At 44.2% G+C, this 7,146-nt stretch overlaps 1 long non-coding RNA gene across 1 annotated transcript; it reads right to left on the bottom strand.

The window, feature by feature from the left end:
- Window positions 1–2,767: 2,767 nt before the first annotated feature.
- LOC123186754 (uncharacterized) lies at window positions 2,768–4,227 on the bottom strand. The gene is made up of 2 exons (XR_006493708.1): window positions 4,126–4,227; window positions 2,768–3,101 (listed from the first exon to the last, which is right to left on the bottom strand). It is a non-coding gene; the product is annotated as an uncharacterized lncRNA (long non-coding RNA).
- Between the last annotated feature and the right edge of the window lie 2,919 nt (window positions 4,228–7,146).

Raw genomic sequence — 7,146 nt, 5'->3', positions numbered from 1 at the left:
TGGTACATAGATGTCTTCATTTATTATTTTGTAGACTCATTTTGCAGTGGAAGCGCTATGTGGCATTTATGTTACTACCTAGTATGTTACAAGCCTAAAGGTTTGATTATGTATTAAATCTCATAACTCTCATGCAAACCAGCCTATCACGGCATTGTATTCCCTCCTGTTTTCTGATCAAATGCATGTATGCGTTTAATTGCAATGATATGCATGGATGGTTTCAATTGTAGTAGATGCATGCATTGGATTGCAACTAATGTCGAGATTTGGAGAAGTGAGGCTAGTCTTGCATATCCAATGTCTCATTTTTTCCAACGAGGCTTGTAAATCTGAATGGAGGAAGTATGAAAGCTAATATGACAGCAAGGGTATAAAAACTGGTATCTTGACAAAGTTGTTGCCAACGTCGACCAATAATGTATAGAGCAAGTTGCATCGATTGCCTACAAGTATAACAAAAAACGAGTCAAGATGCAACCACTACTGGAGGTGGTTGTAACGTGTATATAGGCGGATCGACTGTGACATCACACATCCACTAGGTAGTTGTAACGTGTGAATATGTAGCGGTAGTCATATATACAGCAAAGACTAGCCTAAGGTTGTGCTGCCTTGTGGGTTCCTATCCTTGAATTGACATTGCGCAATTGGCAAATAATTTTGATTTGTATCCGTATGGATGTATGTGATACTTTGTGGGAATTTATAGTATAAGAAGATCTCCTCTTTCATACGTATGGTGCTTTTTAGTATCTGAATGAGAGTTAAACGAGCACACTTGGCACGAATGTGCATATTAGTCACTCAACATGACCGGTCACTAACTCTTCTAGTGACCGGCTATTGTTTTACAAAATACTCCATAAACCCTGTACTTCTTTTGATCCTCTGGTCTCCATTGCTACTTCCAAGTTCCAATACACACTGACATCGATTAAATATATATGCTGGAATGCTTAACAAATGCTGCAAACAAAAGACACTTTATGTTTCGTCAGAAGACGATTTTCTTGGGCTTGTCAGGTATGCAGTCCACCTCAGGGAATACAACGACATCAGGATCAGTGCCCGGCGGTGGCGCCGGGCGCCGCAGCGTGAGCGGGCAGCTGAGCTCCAGCACGCGAATGTTGCCGATGCCGAGCTTTATCTGCCCAGAGAGGCGCATCTCCACCTTGATCACCCCCGTCGCGTTCTGCTTCGTGAACTCCTCCACCGCGGCGGCGTCCAGAAAGTACGGGACCTCCCCGCCAGTGTGGAGAATGTGCACCTCCCTCTTGAGCGGCCTGTGCCTGTGCCCTGCGCCCGTCACGGTGACGTTGTACAGGCGCCGGTCGTGGAAGAGGAAGACAGCCACGAGGGGCTTGGTGTACTTGATGTCCATGGCTCCGTTGGGGTTACGAACCGTGATGGCGACTGAGATGGAGACGTTGTACGTCGCCGCCGAGCCGGACGGTGACAGGATGCCTGCGGGAACGAAGCTGGTGAGACGGGCGTCCTCGATGTAGGCCTTGAGTTGCGGGGTGACGGCGAAGCGTAGCAGAAGGAGCACGCCAGCGGCCAGAATGGCGAGGCCCGGCAGCGTGAAGAGCAGGCATTTCAGCAGCGACCGGGAGTGCCTTTGCGCTTGCAGGTCGCAGCAGAGATCGCGAAGCCTGTCGGAGTTCCTCGCCTTGGAACGGTGTCCGGAGGTTGTAGCCATATCGATTGAGCCTCCTCAAACACTCAACAATTAAGCTGTACTGAATCTAGCGTTGGATCGCTGCTTATGATTATCTTAAAAGAGCACCAACCGAATGAACAGCTAGGCATATTTCTTCTTCGTGAACTTGGATAGGCAAGCGCGCAATAAGTCCGCCAATGTGTTTCCTGGGTTTTTGTTGACGTTTCATGCCATTTCGTATGTGTCCTCACATGTAAAATTCCATCATGTCCTGTCAGAGACCAGCGACTATGAAAGGGGTAGAATTGTCGTTGGGAGAGGTGTTCCTGTCTACTCCTACGACATATGGGTTGCAAATATGAGAAAATTCCACCTCCGCTCTCTATTGGAGCGTTGCCTTGCATAGCAGGGACCGCGACGTGACTGCTGCGCTGTGACAAAGTATTGGTGGCCAATAGGAGTCCCATCACTCTTGCCCTGCTGCCGCGGGCAGTCCTCGCCGGCAAGTGGCTCCTTGTCATCATGCGGATTGGCATAGGGCGTGTTTGGTTGCCTGGGTGCATCTTGCATGCATTGCATGAAGGAGTTTGGTTGGGGCTGGCCTGCTTGAGCTGATGCAAACATGAGGTGAAATGTGTATTTGGTGTGCTGCATGGTATAGGGCAGGCTCAGCTCAGATATTGTTTGGTTTGTTGCATCTGGGTTGTATGAAAGATGCAGCATACACCAATATGTTGTTTGGTAGGCTGTATGATGTGGAATCTGATCTGAGTGTGTTTGTACTTGTATGTAAAATAAATAGAAGATCATTTCAAATATATTTGTTGATTCAAGTAATAAAACAATATGTTCGCATGTCTACAAGATTTAGTCAAAATATAATCACATGTCTTGAAAATGCAGAGATGATTTAAGTAAGAGAAACAAGATTTCAGCAACATATTGGTTGTTTGTATAAATAGTTAATATACAAATAAACAGTTTCTGGTACAAAATAGCTTAAAAAAATGCACCAAGATCATAGAGAGTGCACAAATCCATATAGAGCCACATATATTAAAGCAAGTATCCAGTGCAAGTATATCTTAAAAGTTCACATACATAGAGCCACAAATCCATATGATCATATTACAATCCAGTACATCCTAGAGTTCACATATATTAGATAGCCATAAATCCATATTGTCCATATTACAGTCCAACAAAGAAACATAACATAAGGTCCATGTTACATTTCATACATCACATATATAGGGGCATGATTTTTCTGACCAAATACAGTAAAATATGGTCAGCTTGGTGTGAATCAGCACATATTTGCTCACACTCCATCCTTGGGCGCTCCATCCTGGGGCATTCCATCCTTGGGCACGGACACTTCACCGTTGAACTTGGACAGGTGGTGAATGACCCAACGAGTGTGACGAGTCTCCGACATCTGCACAAATGAGTGGCTCCTAGCCCTGTTGGCATTCTCATTGAGATAACCCAAGACAATCAATAGATCGTCCTCGGTAAAACCAGGGAGCTCCATGACAGAATTGTAAAGTTCAGGATGTGCTCATCCTTAATGGAGCCCTGCTCATCCTTAATAGGTCGTGGCAATTTATATCATTGGTTTCATAGATATAAGGTAGATTGGACAACCTAGCTACATCTCTCTCAAGCATAACATAACGGACTGGAGTATGATAATTTCTAATTCTAGCCCTTGTAGTTATCGTGGCCATATAGGCACACACAACAGCAACCAAACCAGCAGCTTGCACTATCAGTGTATCTCGGGTTATGCGGTTGTCATCCATCTATATAAATTCAGCACAAATTTATAAATTAATAAAGGTATGTGCACTGGTAATAATTACATCATTTGCATCATCAAAACAAAATAAAATATATGCACAAATTATTCATACTATCTGCACCATTTGCATAACTATTTTGTCTACCTACTAATTCCTTCATCCATAAGCTAGCAAAGTGTTCTAGACATATCACACATTCATGCTAATGACAGATCTGAACCTACATAAAAACTACCCAGCCATCTCAAATCCATAGGGGAAGAGGAGGTTCTGGTGACAGATCTGAACCTAAAAAGGAGAGGGGAGGCGATGGGAAAAGAATCCATTGGTGCTAGCCATGGAGAAGGCCCTCTTTCCCGTCCATGACTAGAGGAGGCCGCCCCTTCATCCATCCGCATCAGAGAAGAAGTGCAACGCGAGCGGCAAAGAGATGGGGACGGGAGGGAGAAGGGATGGATAGGGACAGATGGGATACAGGGAGAGGGAGGGGAGGAGGAGGGTTCTACCTCCGCAGCGGCGAGGATGCCCGCCGGCGATGTCGACGGAGGCGGCGGAGCTGCGAGTGTTGGGGAACGTAGTAATTTTCAAATGATTTCCTACGCACACGCAAGATCATGGTGATGCATAGCAACGAGGGGGAGAGTATGATCTACGTACCCTTGTAGATCGCAACGGAAGCATTGACACAACGTAGAGGAAGTAGTCGTACGTCTTCTTCCCGATCCGACCGATCCAAGCACCGTTACTCCGGCACCTCCGAGTTCTTAGCACACGTACAGCTCGATGACGATCCCCAGGCTCCGATCCAGCAAAGCTTCGGGGAGGAGTTCCGTCAGCACGACGGCGTGGTGACGATGTTGATGTTCTACCGACGCAGGGCTTCGCCTAAGCACTACAACGATATGATCGAGGTGGAATATGGTGGCAGGGGGCACCGCACACGGCTAAGGAACGATCTCAATGATCAACTTGTGTGTCTAGAGGTGCCCCCTGCCCCCGTATATAAAGGAGCAAGGGGGAGGAGGCCGGCCCTAGGAGAGGCGCGCCAGGTGTGGAGTCCTACTAGGACTCCAAGTCCTAGTAGGAGTCCACCAAGAGGGGAGGAAGGGAGAAGGAAGTGGAGGAGTAGGAAAGGTGGCCGGCCCCCTTTTCCTTAGTCCAATTCGGACTAGAGGGGAGGGGGGCGCAGCAGCCTTTTTCCTCTTCCCACTAAAGCCCATCAAGGCCCATTACTTCTCCCGTAACTACCCGGTACTCCGAAAAATACCCGAATCACTCGGAACCTTTCCGATGTCCGAATATAGTCGTCCAATATATCGATCTTTATGTCTTGACCATTTCGAGACTCCTCGTCATGTCCCCGATCTCATCCGGGACTCCGAACTCCTTCGGTACATCAAAACTCATAAACTCATAATATAACTGTCATCGAAACCTTAAGCGTGTGGACCCTACGGTTCGAGAACAATGTAGACATGACCGAGACACGTCTCCGGTCAATAACCAATAGCGGGACCTGGATGCCCATATTGGCTCCTACATATTCTACGAAGATCTTTATCGGTCAGACCGCATAACAACATACGTTGTTCCCTTTGTCATCGGTATGTTACTTGCCCGAGATTCGATCGTCGGTATCCAATACCTAGTTCAATCTCGTTACCGGCAAGTCTCTTTACTAGTTCCGTAATACATCATCTCGCAACTAACTCATTAGTTGCAATGCTTGCAAGGCTTAAGTTATGTGTATTACCGAGAGGGCCCAGAGATACCTCTCCGACAATCGGAGTGACAAATCCTAATCTCAAAATACGCCAACCCAACATCTACCTTTGGAGACACCTGTAGTGCTCCTTTATAATCACCCAGTTACGTTGTGACGTTTGGTAGCACCCAAAGTGTTCCTTCGGCAAACGGGAGTTGCATAATCTCATAGTCATAGGAACATGTATAAGTCATGAAGAAAGCAATAGCAACATACTAAACGATCGGGTGCTAAGCTAATGGAATGGGTCATGTCAATCAGATCATTCAACTAATGATGTGATCTCGTTAATCAAATAACAACTCTTTTGTCCATGGTTAGGAAACATAACCATCTTTGATTAACGAGCTAGTCAAGTAGAGGCATACTAGTGACACTCTGTTTGTCTATGTATTCACACATGTATTATGTTTCCGGTTAATACAATTCTAGCATGAATAATAAACATTTATCATGATATAAGGAAATAAATAATAACTTTATTATTGCCTCTAGGGCATATTCCCTTCAGTCTCCCACTTGCACTAGAGTCAATAATCTAGATCACATCACCATGTGATTAACATCGATAGTTCACATCATCATGTGATTAACACCCATAGTTCACATTGTCATGTGACCAACACCCAAAGGGTTTACTAGATTCGGTAATCTAGTTCACATCGCTATGTGATTAACACCCAAAGAGTACTAAGGTGTGATCATGTTTTGCTTGTGAGAGAATCTTAGTCAACGGTCTTTCACATTCAGATCCGTTATGTATTTTGCAATTTTCTATGTCTACAATGCTCTGCACGGAGCTACTCTAGCTAATTGTTCCCACTTTCAATATGTATCTAGATCAAGACTTAGAGTCATCCAGATCCGTGTCAAAACTTGCATCGACGTAGCTTTTTACGACGAACCTTTTGTCACCTCCATAATCGAGAAATATTTCCTTATTCTACTAAGGATAATTTTGACCGCTATCCAGTGATCTACTCCTAGATCACTATTGTACTCCCTTGCCAAATTAGTGCAGGGTATACAATAGATCTGGTATACAGTATGGCATACTTTATAGAACCTATGACTGAGGCATAGGGAATGACTTTCATTCTCTTTCTATCTTCTGCCGTGGTCGGGCTTTGAGTCATACTCAACTTCACACCTTGTAATACAGGCAAGAACTCTTTCTTTGACTGCTCCATTTTTGAACTACTTCAAAATCTTGTCAAGGTATGTACTCATTGAAAAAACTTATCAAGCGTCTTGATCTATCTTTATAGATCTTGAAGCTCAATATGTAAGCAGCTTCACCGAAGTCTTTCTTTGAAAAAACTCCTTTCAAATACTCCTTTATGCTTTACAGAATAATTCTACATTATTTCCGATCAACAATATGTCATTCATATATACTTATCAGAAATGCTGTAGTGCTCCCACTCACTTTCTTGTAAATACAGGCTTCACCGCAAGTCTGTATAAAACTATATGCTTTGATTAACTCATCAAAGTGTATATTCCAACTCCGAGATGCTTGTACCAGTCCATAGATGGATTGGTGGAGCTTGCATATTTTGTTAACACCTTTAGGATCGACAAAACCTTCTAATTGCATCGTATACAACTCTTCTTTAATAAATCCATTAAGGAATGCAATTTTGTTTATCCATTTGCCAGATTTCATAAAATGTGGCAATTGCTAACATGATTCGAACAGACTTAAGCATAGATACGAGTGAGAAACTCTCATCGTAGTCAACACCTTGAACTTGTCAAAAACCTTTTGCGACAATTCTAGCTTTGTAGATAGTAACACTACTATCGGCATCCGTCTTCCTCTTGAAGATCCATTTATTTTCTATGGCTTGCCGATTATCGGGCAAATCCATCAAAGTCCATACTTTGTTCTCGTACATGGATCATATCTC

This window comes from Triticum aestivum, chromosome 2A (assembly GCF_018294505.1).
Source record: "Triticum aestivum cultivar Chinese Spring chromosome 2A, IWGSC CS RefSeq v2.1, whole genome shotgun sequence".
NCBI lineage: Eukaryota > Viridiplantae > Streptophyta > Magnoliopsida > Poales > Poaceae > Triticum > Triticum aestivum.
Note: the sequence above shows the minus strand (reverse complement) of the source record. Positions and strands in the feature narration are given on the sequence as shown.